The sequence below is a fragment of the Pseudophryne corroboree genome, chromosome 6 (assembly GCF_028390025.1).
Source record: "Pseudophryne corroboree isolate aPseCor3 chromosome 6, aPseCor3.hap2, whole genome shotgun sequence".
NCBI classification, from domain to species: domain Eukaryota; kingdom Metazoa; phylum Chordata; class Amphibia; order Anura; family Myobatrachidae; genus Pseudophryne; species Pseudophryne corroboree.
The window spans coordinates 92,699,689-92,716,759 of record NC_086449.1 but is presented as its reverse complement, the minus strand read 5'-3'; the positions used below and the strand labels follow the sequence as shown (position 1 = coordinate 92,716,759).

At 46.0% G+C, this 17,071-nt stretch overlaps 1 protein-coding gene across 3 annotated transcripts in view; it reads left to right on the top strand.

Moving 5' to 3' along the window:
- Positions 1–685: 685 nt before the first annotated feature.
- Positions 686–17,071, top strand: part of ANGPTL6 (angiopoietin like 6) — an 88,623-nt gene continuing 72,237 nt past the window's right edge. The window contains exons 1-2 of one of the 3 annotated variants that reach the window (XM_063931490.1): positions 686–812; positions 6,612–6,788. The gene's annotated coding sequence lies outside the window, so the exon portion shown is untranslated. Of the gene's footprint in view, positions 813–6,580; positions 6,789–17,071 lie in introns of all 3 variants that reach the window. The other 2 variants (XM_063931491.1, XM_063931492.1) reach the window with 2 other exon arrangements.

The following is a 17,071-nucleotide window of genomic DNA, read 5'->3' as shown; positions in this document are numbered from 1 at the left end:
TGCTAAAAGCAGCTTGCGAGCGAACAACTCGGAATGAGGGCCAATGTTTGATAAATGTGCTATAAACTGCCGTGTGTTTGTGCCGCTGCTCTGTCACTTAGTAACCAGCCAGCTCGCTGCATCCTTTGGCCATTGGGGAAAACAATAGTATGGGCTAGTAGGGTGGACAAAACTTACTGAAAATTGCTGGAAAAAAAAGTTATTGAGGTTAATAATACTGTAGGTACAAAACCAGGCACAAATTACATGATTTTAGCTGCTTTTAGCACTTAAAATAAATAAATACAGATCCAAAACATAAACACATGAGGGTAATTTTGAAAACTTAAGTAACTAACTAAACACAAAATAAATACAGACCGAAAACCAAAACACGGATCAGTAGGCATCTTTAGTTTATAGGCATAACTTCCCTTTCTGATTTGCAAACGGCAGAACATAAATAAGTCTTTTTTGGCAGGTAATCAGTGGAAATATTCATCTTCTGAAAAGAGCATTATGAGGACAGGCACATTCAAAAAAACAAAAAACCTTTCTGCTTGAAATGCTGCAATATGCAGGGTTTGGCTTCTCCCCATAATATATTATTGTAGAGCCAAACCTTGGGTTGAATTTCTGGAAAGAAAACTTTGAATTCCTGTGGAACATATGAAAGTTAGGACATTTTTTATTTTTTGCACACAGAAATATAGAAATCTTTCTGCAACCAGTACAAAGTCCTGTCTGCATGGGCACCGCACTGTCTTCTACCACTGTAGACCTTACTCAGTTCTACTCATCTCCAGCACCACGGACAGTCCTGGGTTTTACTGGTAAATACTCATATATACCTATTGTCTTGCATGAATTTATTTAGCATCTAATGAATTTAGCAAAAAGAGAGAAAAGCAATGGAAATTTAGTATGCACAGAGAGAAATAACTAATAACATGTTCATAGGTAAGGATAAGTTGGATTTTAGCAGGATAAATGCAATATATTCCCTTTTCAAAGATATATATATATATATATATATATTAGACACACACACACATATGTGTATATATATATATATATATATATATATACACACACAGGTCGAGTATCCCTTATCCAAAATTCTAAATCCCACATTTTTGGGTGCCCTACTGAGGTAATGACATATACATTATATATTATGTGTATATATAGATATATTATATAGATATATAATATATATGTATATGTGTCATTATCTCAGTAGGGGAACCAAAAATGATTTTTCTTTGAAATTTTGGATAAGGGATACTCAACCTCTATATATTACTGTTGTAATGTGTACTGCTGCAAATATGTATTGTACAAGTTGTATAGTATTTCTCATAGACTGCTATCTTATTTGTTTTTAATGTTTATACTGTTTGTAGTTTGGTCCTTTATCCCCTGTGCGGATGGCGCTACTTGGGATACAGCCCCCTGTGCATGTGCCGTGATCATAACCTTCTGGAACACAGTTAATCTGGGCTGTGGAACGCAGGAGATTTGTGCTTGCTGTATTCATGGTAACCAGGCCTGCAGAAACCAGAAGTGTGAGATCATGGACAGCCAGAGGTGTGGCGCCCTAATTAGCTGCTCAGACGCAGGTGAGTTCAGGGGATATTTAAGAAAACATAATGAGCTCATAAAATCTAGAAAATTTGATATTTATGTTCTTTGGAGATGGAGATAAATATCTTCTCTCCAGTGGCAGTTGCAGAGCAGTCCACAATCTTAATAGGGGAGCCACATCAACTGCACCCCAAACACTGACAGATATTGCTGTTCTGGACTCACTGGCAGTTGGTGTGACTCCCCTGTTTGAATGATGGACTGTGCTGCAACTGCCACTGGAGAGAAGATATTTATCTCCACCTCCAGAAAACATAAATATCACATTTTCCAGCTTTTATGAGATAGTTATGTTTTATTAGATATCCTCCTTTATCTGGGAGATATGGGAGATATTTAGGATGTTTCTTTTCCACCTGTATATTGTTACTGCTTGTACATGGTCCTGAGGAAAGGGCTATGACCCCGAAAACATTTGACTTGACACAGTGGGGGTCATTCCAACCCGATCGCTCGCTGCAGTTTATCGCAGTGCAGCGATCGGGTCGGATCTGCACATGCGCCGGTACCGCAGTGCGCCGGCGCATGATGGACGGCCGAAGGCCGTTGTACTGTAGCGATTGCCTCTGCCTGATTGACAGGCAGAGGCGGTCCCTGGGAAAGAGGCGGTTGCTGGGAAAGAGGGGGAGCGGTCCGGCCGACGCAGGCGTGGCCGGACCGTTGGGCGGCTCCATGAAGTCACACGCAGCTGCTGCGACCCGGGTAGCGAAGAGGAGCTCCAGCGGCTGGCCGGGAGTTACTCGTGAAATGCAAAAGCATCGCCGCTGTGCGATGCTTTTGTATTTCTGGGGGGGTGGGGGTGGCACTGACATCCAGGGCAGACTAGCCCTGTGCTGGGCATCCCCCTGCATGTCTGAGTGCCTGATCATAGCTGTGCTAAATTTAGCACAGCTACGATCAACTCGGAATGACCCTCGTTGTGTTGAGTACACTTTATCTGCTTTAAAAGTCTTCTGAGTGCCGTGTTCTTCCTGATTGAAGTTTTACACATTTATCTTCACTGTGCACCTGCAGCAAGCTGTATCTATTGTGAGTGAGGTCAGGCGTTGGAGAAATGTATATTTTCTTGATGACAAACTATTACAGTTTGAAACGTTGATAAGTATTTATATAAGTTGATATAGTATCTATTTTGTGAGGGCATCAAACCAAGCTTTGCACATCTGTGGAGTGCCGGGTACATTGCAATTTATTACATGTGAAATATATGGGTGTGGTATTGAAGGTCGACAGTAACTAGGTTGACAATGTCTAGGTCGACCACTATTGGTTGACAGTAACTAGGTCGACAGGGTGTCTAGGTCGACAGGGTCTTTAGGTCGACATGTTCTAGGTCGACAGGTCAAAAGGTCGTCATGAGTTTTTTATGTTATTTTGGTGCCGCTTTCTTCGTAGAGTGACCGGGAACCCCAATTAGTGCAATGCGTCCCCTCGCATGGCTTGCTTCGCTCACCATGCTTCGGGCATGGTGCCTTCGCTCCGCTACCGCTCCGCTACCACTTCGCTCGACACAGATTACCGTTTAAATCATAGTCCACGTGGATCGTTAAGTATGAAAAAGTTCAAAAAAAGAAAAAAATGGTGAAAAACTCATGTCGACCTTTTGACCTGTCGACCTAAAACATGTCAACCTAAAGATCCTGTTGACCAAGACACCCTGTCGACCTAGTTACTGTCGACCAATAGTGGTCGACCTAGACATTGTCGACCTAGTTACTGTCGACTTAGAGACCATATCCCGAGATATATATATATATATATATATACACACACATACATATAGTACATACATATATCCCCTGCTCTGTGTTTGATCATAGCCCTGCAAAATTTTGCAGGGCTACGATCATGACCATAGACATGCGGGGGGACGCCCAGCACCGGGCTATCCCGCCCCGCATGTCAGTGCGGCCACCCCGCAGAAGTGCAAAAGCATTGCACAGCGGCCGTCTGGCATGCGCCGGCGCATGCGCAGTTCTGACCCGATCACACCACTACGATAAACTGCAGAGTTGATCGGGTCAGAATGACCCCCATAGCACAGATCCTCACCTAGTGGCCATAATGTATAAGGGGCATTACTATAAGGAGGAAAAATTAAAAATAATGTAAAGGGCATGAATCAATTTGGTTTCTTTTGTCCTGTGTTTTTGTTTTTCCTGTGTTGTATAAGGGTCTCTACCTGGCAGGATGTGTATAAGGGGTCTGCTCTACTGTGGTGTAATGTGTGTAAGGGGCTCTAACATGGCATAATGGGGCATATGTATTAAGCCTGGAGAAGTGATAAAGGAGTGATAAGTGCAAGGTGATAATGCACCAGCCAATCAGCTCCAATATGTAAACTGACAGTTAGGAGCTGATAGGCTAGTGCATTATCACCTTCCACTTGTCACTGCTTTATCACTTACTTATACCTTATCCAAGCTTAATACATCTTCTCCAATGTGAATAAGAGGACTACTGTGTGGTGTTATGTGAATTGGTACTATTATGCAACCACGCCCATTCCCATGACGCCATGACCCTAGTTTTGCCGTGCGCCTTTGGGACGCACTGTCTCTAATCTTAGTGGGGCGGACCGCCAAACTAAACGTTTGCCCCTGTGCGCTACAAGGTCTAGCACCAGCACTGACAATGGTATACATACGATATCCCGGCTGATGGCATGCCAGCAGTCATATGACCAACACTGGCATCGCAAAGCAGCTAAACGCACCCTTACCCCCTAACCCTCCCTCCCCACAGGCTAACCCTAGCCTTCCCTGGTGGTGCATAAACCTACCCCCACCCCTTCCCACAGCCTAAACCTAACCGTCCCTTACCCGCATCCTAATCCTCCCATTGGGGAAGATGTATCAAACCTTGGAGAGTGATAAAGAGGATAGAAATAAAGTGGCATATGTATCAAAGCTTGGGGAGAGATAAAGTACCAGCCAATCAGTTTCTGACATTTTTCAAACACTTATAGTGTGGCAGATGCTCAATTAGCTTAGTGATATCATTCAGGTGCTTGAAAGGGAGGTGTATTTCTGAGCAAGAAAAAAAAAGGCATTTTGTTTACCCCAGCACCCTGAATGATAACAGTAACCAGATGTAAATCCCACACAATATTAGAATTCAGAGATCTCGGTTACATATATTTGCGCAAATGTATGAATAAGCCCCAAAGCCGCATCAAGACGTCTCTGTATATTTGGGGTCCCTAGCGCTATATCTAGGTGCAGGGTGTGCCCAGGGCAGCATACCAGTGAAAAAACTATAGTGTTAATAAATTAGTGTTAGGAAGCCGAAGCTATTAAGGTGATACAAAAATAAGATGTAATTAAAATGGAGAAATAGTGTTAAAGAAATTAGTGTGTGAAAAGTGTTAATAGAATGTAAAGGTATGCCACACTTAAGCCATCCAGCTCAGCCAGTCCAGAGGCACCACACCTCACACCTCCATTACCCCAATCTGGGTCTATGATGAACCAGCAAGGAGCCACATGTTAATGGCTCCTTACTTAACTATATCTAAGCTAAGAGCTACCTACCTTGGAGCAACCCCATAATGCTCCATATGGCATGTCAGGGCCTGCACCTCCTCCTAATGCAGGAACCTCTCTGCCTCTCACAACAGACATATATAGTGTGGCAGATGCTCAATTAGCTTAGCTTTCAAACACTGCCTGTAACATGGCGATTAGGAGCTGATTGGTTGGTACTTTATGTTTTTCTACTTTGTCTCTCTCCAAGTTTTAATACATATGCCCCAGAGTACCATTTATCTTTTTCTACTTTGTCTCTCTCCAAGATTTGATACATATGCCCCAAAGTACCACTCAATCAGCTCTTAACTGTCGTTTTTCAAGCACAGCCTATAAAATGGCAGTTAGGAGCTGAATGGCTGGTACTTCATCTCTCTCCACTTTATCTCTCTGCAAGGTTTTATACAGTACATCTACCCCATAGTCAGTTACATTTGTTGAGAGACAAAAAAAAAGGGTGGATGGGTTCATGTATGTACTGTAATACTTTTATATAGGTGTGAGGCAAGTGAGGCAGAGTCTTTCCCGGCATACTAACATGTACACTAGAGTTTTGACTTCATAAAGTATATTAAAAATACAAAGAATATGTTTGAAATATCTTCTTTGTATTATTCTAATCATTTTTATAGCCCAAACTCTGGAGTAAATAGTCTATGGCAGGTGAGGCAGTGCCTATCACCTCCCTATCTTTTCCGAACATCTCTGATCAAAACTCTCCAAATTTCCAGGAGTTTATAGTGCAGCACCTGTGTATAATGCCCACATGTACCCTTTGGCTCATACATTGGGGTAAATTTACTAAGATGGGAGTTCTATTGAAGATGGGATGTTGCCCATAGCAAACAATCAGATTCTACTTCTCATTTGTCTAGCACCTTCTAGAAGATAATACCTGGAATCTGATTGGTTGCTATGGGTAACATCCCATCTTAAATAGAACTCCCATCTTAGTAAATTTACCCCACTGTGTGTAAATCTGGCTCTGGTGCTAGCCAGTGCCTCCTGAGCCATTTAGCTCACCGCACGTCCCTGGTGTTGTGAAAGGGAATAGTGTACAGTACAACCATTGGTGTATCTATAATGGCTGTAGGGTGTTTGGTTCAGGGTGGTCCACACCACACATCCTGCAACCAGAATCTGCTGAAGAAATCTCTAGGAAAATGGCACCGACACTATTTTACCGGAGACATGTACATATGCAGTAGGCTCTACACAGCATGCGCCAGTGCACGGTGGGCTGCACTCAGACTCTGCACACAGGCCCCCTCCTCTCATAAGAAGCGCTGAGTACAACTTTCAGAATTAAAGACATGTAGAAAAGATATGTAACTATAGAGGGGGGGGGATGAAGACAGATGAGGATTTTTCAAGAAGAGGCGGAATGTGAGACCTGAGAGATAATGCAGCTTGTTACTGTCATGCAGGCACTGAATCCATTCACATTCCTGTTTACAGAGAGAGGGCTGGCTCAGGATTATCTGGAATAGCCGCCTATCCCGAGCCCTCAATCCTAAATAAACACAGAGAGTGTCTACAGCTCCCACTTTGAGATCACAGCCCTACAGCGCGGATTGGGCATCGCTGGGTGGCACTGGTTCTGCCTGGGACCTACTCCTATAAATCATCTTCACAGTAAGTGCTTTATTCTTATTTAAGGCTATAAAAATAGCTCACTCACAATAACTAATTAATGACAAGTCATGGTATAACATATATTGGTCATCTTATCAATAACTTTATTTTTATTTTTTATTATTAGATTTGGCCTAAATTCCACCTGTCATTGTGATTTTTTTATGCAGTTTTCCTGTGTACTTAGAACGCCAAATAAAAGTGAATTAGAAGTCTGGGTTCTATACAGTATCTCCCAAACACATCATTATCAGTCATTAGTAAATATACTAATAGGGGGAGATTACTAATGGAGAGAGAAAAAGTTTACGTAGATAAAGTGGCAACCAATCAGCTCCTAACTGCCACGTTGCAGGCTGTTTTTGAAAAATGACAGTTAGGAGCGTGTTGGCTGGTACTTTACCTCTCTCCACGTTATTTCACTCAAAGTTTTGATGCATCACCCTCTTAGTAATAAATATGTGAAATGCCTACTGTCAGTAAAAAAAAAGCATTGCTAAAATTTACCTCAATTCACAGTGTCAGTTTCCGTGATCGTTGACGGCGCCGAACGGAGGCTGCAGCAGTGGGGTCTCTCTACTATGCCTCCGTAGGCTAAAATGAGTTTACACCATTTAAAGATAGTGTAAACTAATGTGACCAAGCTCTGAAAAACGTAGCTTTTCAGGATGTAGTACATAGTGGTCAGATGGTGGTCACCACTGATAATAATGGGGACTGCAATCTGTACTGCTAATTAGCATTCTGCAAGAGATTTCTGTGAAATCTCCTGCGTTATGCTATTAGTACATAGCCACAAACCATAAAATTATCCAGAAACTTCAGTTTCTACATAATTTGATAGAAACCAAGCTTGATACATAGGCCCCATAGACAGGGGCGTCTAAAGAGAGGAGGGGGCCCATATGCACACTCCAGGTGGGCCCCCTCCTCTCCACGGCGCTGTAGGCTCCGGCAATATGCTGGAGCCTACTGCGCATGCGCAGGTCTCCCGAAACATGGCGCCCGCCACGTTTTGGAGACAAAAATTTAACTGCGCATGCGCGGCTGCCATTTTTGATGTGTTCTTTGGCCTTGATGGCTGCAGCACCCGGCGGTGGACTTCGGACAGGTGAGTATGAAAATATGGGTGCGGTGTGGGCCACCCTGGACCCAGGGGCCCGTGTACACCGCACATATTGCACCCATGATAGAAAAGCCAGTACCCATAGAGTCAGGAGTGTATGTAATTCTAAGGTGCAATTTTGGCTCATGACAAAACCATGTCGCGCTGTGGGAGGCGCAGATTTAAATTGTGCAGACACATTTACAGTTAGGAAGAAGACATGTCCTAGCACAAATGTAAACCGTAGTATTAAAACTAGAGGTGTGCAGGGACCGCTGTGTTTAGGTTTTGGTTCTGATTCCTCATTTTGTTTTGGTTCAGATTCGGATTTCGGTTTGGTTTAAATTGGGAAAAAAAATCAATAATATTGATAAAATGTATAAAAACAGTTAAGACCATGTAAATTTTGCAATCTATCATCTGAAACCTGGATTTAAACTTCGAAATCCGTACAGCGAGGTAATTAAAACCGTGACTTGGTATGGATCGTATATCCTCAAGGGATCCAGACCGGGTTTTGGTTCTGTTTGGATCCACAAAATTTGGTGGATTCGGATTTCTGGAGAAAAAAACACACATCTGTAATGAAAATACAAGCAATATCTGGCAGAATTTCCATTGCACTTGGGCCTCTTGCATCGCAGTATGGTTTGGCAAAATGAAAATTTGTACCTTACCTGGTATTGCTCCTAGGTCTAAATTAGCACCAAATCAATGTCTTTGGGGGACATTTACTAAGCAGTGATAAGAGCGGGGGAAGTGAGCCAGTGGAGAAGTTGCCCATGGCAACCAATCAGCTGCTCTGTATAATTTTATAGTATACAAATTAGAAATGTTACTTCAATGCTGATTGGTTGCCATGGGCAACTGGTTCACTTCTCCACTCTTTTCACTGCTTAGTACATGTCAACGAGTAAAGCTAGGAACACACTACCTGACAGGTGCCGCTGACCAGGTAACACCTCTGATCTGACAGAGTGAATATCGGATAGGGGAGCAATGTGTTCTTCAGTGTGTTCTTTCTATTCTTCTCTAGAAAGAGATTAGAAGGAAAGGAATGATATAGTGTTGCAACACACGCTGGGGTAAATTTACTAAAGCTTCTGAAAACAGAGATGCTGTCTATCATTTCTCTATTGCCTTGTAGAAAATGATTGATAGCATCTGATTGGTTGCTATGGGCAACATCACCAATTCTCTGTTTTAGAAGCTTTAGTAAATTGACCCCGCTGTCTCCTTCCCCTGATCTGAGCATTGCAGGAGCATTGGAAGCCATTTGTTTGCTTCAAACACTCCAACACTCCTGCAAACACAATATCCAGTTATCAGGTATTATCAGCTGATTGGCCCCAATAATGCCAGAATGTTAGTGTATACCTAGCGTAATAATACAGTTATAAGGGCATATGTATTAGGGCCTGAGTTTGCCGGAGGCGCAGGATGCCGGCCGATCTTGGACATATTTTTAAAGCACCAACAATTTTCAAGGAATGGTTTTGCCTTGTAATTGATTGCCACGTTAAAAAACGTCATAGATCGGCCGGCATCCCGCACCTCCGGCAAACTCAAATACATATGCCCTATAGAATGAGACCCTTGTTCTTCAGGAATAAAACAGAGGACAGTAAGTAGAGACAGAATGCGTTTATGCTGACGCCGGGATCCCAGCATCTGAAAATCCTGCCGGTCGGCATGCCGACCAACAGGGACTATTCCCACTCGTGAGTGTCTACGACACCCATGGAGTGGGAATAGAACCTGTGGCGAGTGCAGCGAGCCACCGAGCCCGCAAGGAGCTTTGTTGCACTCGCCCCCTGCCAGCCATCCAACTGCCGGGATCCCGTCATCGGTATTGTAACCGCCGGTCACACACAATCCCAACCTGTAGAGACAGCACATTCTGTAGTGACATCTCTTTTATGGACACAGGAGGGTAAATTTACTAAGGTGGGAGATTTTTAGAACTGGTGATGTTGCCCATAGCAACCAATCAGACTATATCTATTATCTGCTAGAAGCAGCTAGATAAATGGTAAGTAGAATCTGATTGGTTGCCATGGGCAACATCACCAGTTCTAAAAATCTCCCACCTTAGTAAATTTACCCCAGGGTCGTGACTGAGATCCCTGTCACACTTGTAGCAAAAACAAGAGTTAGCCTAAATTCCAGACGTATAAATAGGCCTGCGATGGGCACCCGCACATATATAAAGCTGTATGTCCCTCTTCCAGAAAGGTAAGTGCCCACATCCTGTTTTTACAAGGCTGATTTGCTATAACAAAACCAGGTTTTACTGTATAATCCACTGAATAAAAGTGTGAAAGGAATCTGGGACATCTCTGGATCTAAAAGAGTTAATTTACTCTTCTTCTAAGTACATTTAGGAACAGATAGCCACACTGAGTTTTTTAACCCCGTCATATAAACACTTCTGACCTCATGGGCTACTTACTACAATGTGGCCTGTTTCCCAGGCCTGCGTCCTGTCACCTTATCTTTTTGCTGTCAGCCTTGCTCCATTAGCCTGTTACTCATTATTGTACTATGTAAAGGGACCCTACTGCTTACATACAAATAGCTGTGACAAGACATCCTGTAACAACAAAGTACAACGCACATTCTAAATCATCAGGAAGAGTTTAGCACATTACTGTACAATCCGCCACTTTACATACATGGTGGCTGCCGTGTGCCAAAGTATACAGTGTTACCACAGCGGGAGGATGTAGTGCTGCTCTGTGTCACAGAGGCAGCAATGCTCCGGCCCTCCCTTTTGAGCGTTCCCAGTGCATTCTGGGAAACCATCAGATCAGGAAAGCTGCATCTCATGCATGTACAAAGTTGGATTTTATATAAACTTTTTGAGAATCCAATAATAAATGTAACATTTTTGAATGAGGGTCTCCTACTGGCTTCTGTGATCTGCTGCTGCGACTGAAAATACAGCATCAGATCATCTGCGTGACCAGTGCTTAAAGTGGTCCTAGACAGGTGGTGGAACTCACCATCTCCCCACAGTGCCCATGTAATAAAGGTATTGCCGCAAAAAGGGGCGTGGTCTCAAAAAGAAAGGGGCATGGTCACACAAAAGTAATAATACCCACAGTAGTAGCACCCCATAATACACATAATGCCCACAGCAGTAGCGCCCCTTATATAATGCCCACAGTAGTAGTGCTCCTTATGCAATGTCCACTGTACTGGTAGTGACCACAGTGGTAGTGCCCCTTATATAGAGCCCATAGTAGTGTTGCCCCTTATGCAATGCCCACAATAGTAGTGCCCCTTATGTCCCCAGGAGTGATGCCCCTGTGTAGTATTGTCACCAGTAGTAATGTTGCCTGTAGTAATGCCCCCAGTCGTTTAGCCCCAGTAGTTTTGCCCCCAGTAGTGATGCCCCTGCAGTTATGACCCCAGTAGTTTACCCCCCCCCCTTTAGTTTAGCCTCCCGGTGGTAATGCCCCCAGTAGTTTAGCCCCGGTAGTTTGCCCCTTGCAGTTTAGCCACCAGTAGTAATGCCCCCAGTAGTAATGCCCCCCTGTAGTTTGCCCCCTTGTAGTTTAGCCCCTGTAGTTATGCCCCCAGTAATTTAGCCCCTGTAGTTATGCCCCCTTGCAGTTTAGCCCCCAGTAGTAATGCCCCCAGTAGTAATACCTCCAAGTAGTAATTCCCCCAGTAGTTTAGCCCCTGTAGTTATGCCCCCAGTAGTTTAGCCCTCCAGTAGTAATGCCCCCAAGTAGTATTGCCCCTGTACTTATGCCCCCAGTAGTAATGCCCCTGTAGTTATGCCCCCAGTAGTAATGCCCTCCTGTAGTTTGCCCCCTTGAAGTTTGCCCTCAGTAGCTTGCCCCCTTGTAGTTTGCCCCCTTGTAGCTTGCCCCAGTAGTTTGCCCCCTTGTAGCTTGCCCCCAGTAGTTTGCCCCCCAGTAGATGCCCCACAGTAGTTTGCCCCCAGTAGATGCCCCCCAGTAGTAATGTCTCCCAGTAGTAATGTCCCCCAGTAGATGCCCCCAGTAGTTTGCCCCAGTAGATGCCTCCCAGTAGTAATGTCCCCCAGTAGTTTGCCCCCAGTAGATGCCCCCCAGTAGTTTGCCCCCAGTGGATGCCCCCAGTAGTAAAGCCCCCCAGTAGGTGCCCCTCTGTAGTAATGCCCCCCAGTAGTTTGCCCCCAGAAGGTGCCCCTCTGTAGTAGTGCCCCCCAGTAGTTTGCCCTAGTAGATGCCCCCCAGTAGCAATGCTCCCCAGTAGCTTGCCCCCTGGTAGGTGCCCCTCTGTAGTAATGCCCCCCAGTAGTTTGCCCCCAGTAGGTGCCCCTCTGTAGTAATGCCCCCCAGTAGTTTGCCCCCAGTAGATGCCCCCAGTAGTAATGCTCCCCAGTAGTTTGCCCCCAGTAGGTGCCCCTCTGTAGTAATGCCCTCCAGTAGTTTGCCCCAGTAGGTGCCCCTCTGTAGTAATGCCCCCAGGTAGTTTACCCCAGTAGCTGCCCCCCAGTAGTAATGCCCCCCAGTAGTTTGCCCCCAGAAGGTGCCCCTCTTTAGTAATGCCCCCCAGTAGTTTGCCCCAGTAGTAATGCCCTCCAGTAGTTTGCCCCAGTAGGTGCCCCTCTGTAGTAATGCCCCCCAGTAGTTTGCCCCAGTAGATGCCCCCCAGTAGTAATGCCCCCCAGGAGTTTGCCCCCCAGTAGATGCTGCTATACAAAAGAAAGAAAAAAAAATACACCATACTCACCAAGCCCCGCTCCGTGTCCGGCCGCTGCAGTTCTCCCATAGTGCACAGTGACAGCGCCGGAAGCCGGAGTTCAGTAGTGAGCTCCTAATCCGGCTGCCACTGTGGAGAGACAGCCGGGCGCCCGCTGGTAACACAATCTCAGCGGGTGCCCGGCATCTCACTACAGCGCCGGCACACATCGGGTTAGGTGAGCTGGAGGAGGCGGAACTGCGTTCCGTCTCCAAGTGGAACTGATGGAACGCAGTTCCGCCCCGCTCTGGCTCACTTTAACCCCTGTGCGTGACCATCAGACATTGTAGTTACTTTGTGATTACTGAGGATGTCCAATAAATTCACACTGCCAGAGCATTGAAGTTGCACCCGTTTTCTAGAACGCTCTCCATCACCGTGTCAATTATGCGGCGGCATTTGGGGCATTGCCACCAACATTGCCGAAACAGATCTGCAGGTGCGCAGCGTGGGAAAAGACAAAGGGGAGATGTACTAAGCAGTGAAAAGAGTGGAGAAGTGAAACTTATACATTATACAGAGCAGCTGATTGGTTGCTATGGGCAAATTCTTAATTGACTCACTTCTCCACTCTTTTCACTGCTTAGTACATCTACCCCTTACTATCTTATACTCCAGTTTTGCAACCTGCACGCCCAGACATGATTGGGCACCACAGGAAAAAAAATCCTGATTCACGCCACACACCGTGATGCCTATTACACATTATGCCACATCCAGTAATGCCATTGACACATTATATCACACACTGTAATGCCCATTAAACATTACGCCATACACGCAATTTCTGTGATACATTATGCCACACACCGCAAAGCCCATTATACATTATGCCACACACCATAATGCCCATGACATATTATTCCACACTCTGTCATGTCAACTATACATTATGCCACACAGCAATGCCCATTAAATAACATGCCACACACCGTAATGCACATGACACATTATGCCACACACCGCAATGCCCATTATACATTATGCCTCACACTGCAATGGCCGTTATACATTATGTCACACACTGCAATGCCCGTGATACATTATGCCACACACCACAATGCCCTTTACACATTATGCCAAACAGTAAGGCTTCTAATTACTTTTAAATTACCTGCTCATTGCCATGGGTTTCATGCTCTGGGTTACATGCTCTTTGCCAGGGGTTTTATGCTCTGGGTTACATGCTCATTGTCAGGGGTTTCATGTTCTGGGTGTCCTGCTTGTTGCCAGGGGTATAATGCTCTGATCGTCATGCTTGTTGCCAGGGGTGTAATGCTCTGGGTGTCATGCTTGTTGCCAGGGGTGTAATGCTCATTGCCAGGGGTGAATGCTCGTTGCCAGAGGTGAATGCTCTGGGTGTAATGCTTGTTGACAGAGGTGAATGCTCTAAGTGTCATGCTCGTTGCCAGGGGTGTAATGCTCTGGGTGTCATGCTTGTTGTCAGGGATTTAATGCTCATTGCCAGGGGTGTAATGCTCTGGGTGTCGTGCTCGTTGCCAGGGGTTTAATGCTCATTGCCATGGGTGTAATGCTTGTTGCCAGGGGTGAATGCTCTGCGTGCAATACTCATTGCCAGGAGTGTTATACTCATTGCCAGGGGTGAATACTCTGAGTGCCATGCTCGTTGCCAGGGTTGTAATGCTAGTTGCCAGGGGTGAATGCTGAGTGTCATGCTTGTTGCCAGGAGTGTAACGCTTGTTGGAGGTGTGTAATGTTTGTTAGCACAAAGTGCTCCAGGCACTTCCGGTGTATTGCTGTAGCGCAGTGCTCCTTGTCAGATGCTAGAGGTCAACTATGATCTCTAGCATATGTCCCCTCCAAGACAGCGGTCATTTTTTGAGGGACATTTAGCAGAGTCCCATGCAGACAGCTAGTCTGCATGGGAATCTGCTTCAACAGCGGTGGCGCTCCCCCCAAGCCTTGTGCCTCTAAGCCTGGCTGCGGAGGATATAGTTTTGCCAGTGTTAATAATATTCCAGGACTTGACCTAACTCATGTAATCGTGTAGGACCCTCTGCTTGTGTAGGGTAACCAGCTCTAGAGTGCCATTTTATTGTCTACTCTGGTGCTGAATTATAGGGACTCCCCCAAAAATGATAGGATAGGTGTACCAAAAACATGCAAACCCTAAGAGGGCTTAGTTTACACCTGTGTTTGGACCTCACCTGGGTCCAAACTATCCACCTGCACATGTGCAATGGAAAATCCAACAGTTTGCATCTCAAACAGCTCCAGCTGGTACCTGGAAAGCAGGAAATATCTCTTGAGTTCTATCTTGGTACATTTAAGAGATAGTACTTAAATCTGCCCATTAAACATGTGGAAACATCAATTTACATACTGTAGATTTTATGGACAGAATTACTTGGCAAATATGACCTCTATGCTAGAAGTGTTAATCATCTTTCTCCATAGAATGTCTGTAATGTACATAATCCAAATTCCATAATTGGCGAAACTGCAGGGATTAAGATGCCTGGAAGGAAAGTATAAAGTATTGTGCGGGCATGATGATGCAATTTGCATAATTTGAGGAGGGGCTTAATGATGAGGTTCATTGTAAATTGTGTCATCAAGCCCCAGACCGCCCACTTTACTGGGGAAGTAGAGTAGGTGAAATCTTGGAGGATGGTCTACACTAACTGGAAGTCCAGGAGAACTTAACAAAATATGTGGGTCTTCTGGACATTCTGAGAGAGTAGGTAATACTGATATCACTAGCAGAACAAGCTAACTGGATAGGACGAAACAGACAACATAAGGGAAAATAAATCATCGCTGAAATAAAACAGTTCTAACTTTTCAGATAACTAATGTTTTTTTTCTGACAGATTAGAATATTGTTATATACAAAAAATTGGCCATAACTAAAAATAAAAGCAGCATTCACAGCTGTAGGTAATCTCACAAGCGTAGCTGCAACACTTTTATGATTATTATTGTAGCATCAAGGTCCTAATTCAGATCTGATCGTAGATGTGCTACGAACAGTTTCTCAGACCCGCTGGGGGTCGCCCAGCACAGGGCTAGTTTATCCTACATGTCTGCCCCCACCCCACACACACACACACCCCGCAAGGGTGCAAAAGCATCGCACAGTGGCAATGCTTTTGCAGCCACTGAGTAGCTCCCTGCCAGCGCAGCTCCTGAGCACTGGCAGGCCGCTACTCGCCGCGTCCCAGATCGCAGCAGCTGCATGTGATGTCACGCAGGCACCGCAGTCTGCCCCCGCAAAGGTCCATACACGCCTCCGTTGTCTGGACCACGCCCCACCAACCGTTCCAGTGGCATGCCCCCTCCCGCCACGTGACCGCCTCTGCCTGTCAATCAGATCGCAGCCCTGAGATGCTTTTAGCTCGCAGGGTGCGCACGTGCAGTGCGGCCACTTCGCAATCGCACACCACAAAGTAATTCAGACTGGATCGCTGCAGCAGTGATGCTTTTGCACCCGCTGAGTAGCTGCATGTGACGTCTTGCAGCCACCGCTGCCCGCCCCTGCAATGGTCCACACACACCTCCGTTGTCTGGACCGCGCCATTGGCATGCCCCTTCCTGCCCTGTGACCGCCTCAGCCTGTCAATCAGGCAGAGGCAATCGCAGCCCTGAGATGCTTTTAACATCTCACTGGGCTCCCAGGGTGCACACGTGCAGTGCAAGCCCACTCCACAAAGAAATTTAGACTGCGACCGCTGCCGCTGCAGCAATGCAGTCTGAATTACCCCTCACGATTTAGTCTACTTTTAACCCCACGGACTGCACTTCCAGTACTTGGGTCTAATTCAGACTGGATCGCTGCAGCGACAGCGATCACAGTCTGAAGCCCTTTGTGGAGTGCGCTCGCGCAGCGGGCGCAGCGCACTGCACGTGTACACCCCAGGAGGCCCGGTGAGAGTCTAAAAGCCTCTCAGGGCTGCGATCGCCTCTGCCTACTTGACAGGCAGAGGCGGTCTCTGGGCGGGAGGGGGAGGGGTGGCGTGCCACCGGCGTTAGTAAACAGTTGGTGGGGGCGCGGTCCGGACAATGCAGGTGTCTGGACCATTGCGGGGGCGGTCCGCGGCTGCTGAGTGATGTCACACGCAGCCGCTGTGATGCGGGACGAGGCTGGTAGCCGCCTGCAGCGCAGCTAGGCTGAGCAGGCAGGGAGGTACTCGGTGGGTGCAAAAGCATCGTTGCCATGCGATGCTTTTACACCCATGCGGGGGAGGTAGGGCCTGACATGCAGAGTGGACTAGCCCTGTGCTGGGCGTCCCCCCGCATGTCTGAGTAACTGATTGTAGATGTGCTAGAATCACCCCCCTAGTCCCCTAGCATAAGAATGCTTTCACAGATGGGAGGAAGTTACTGGACATGTTAGTAAGAGTTAAACACTTGTATGCCAAGGTTGAGGAGCCCAGGGAGTATATGCTGTGTCTTATAGGGGTAAGAATGAAGGAAGATC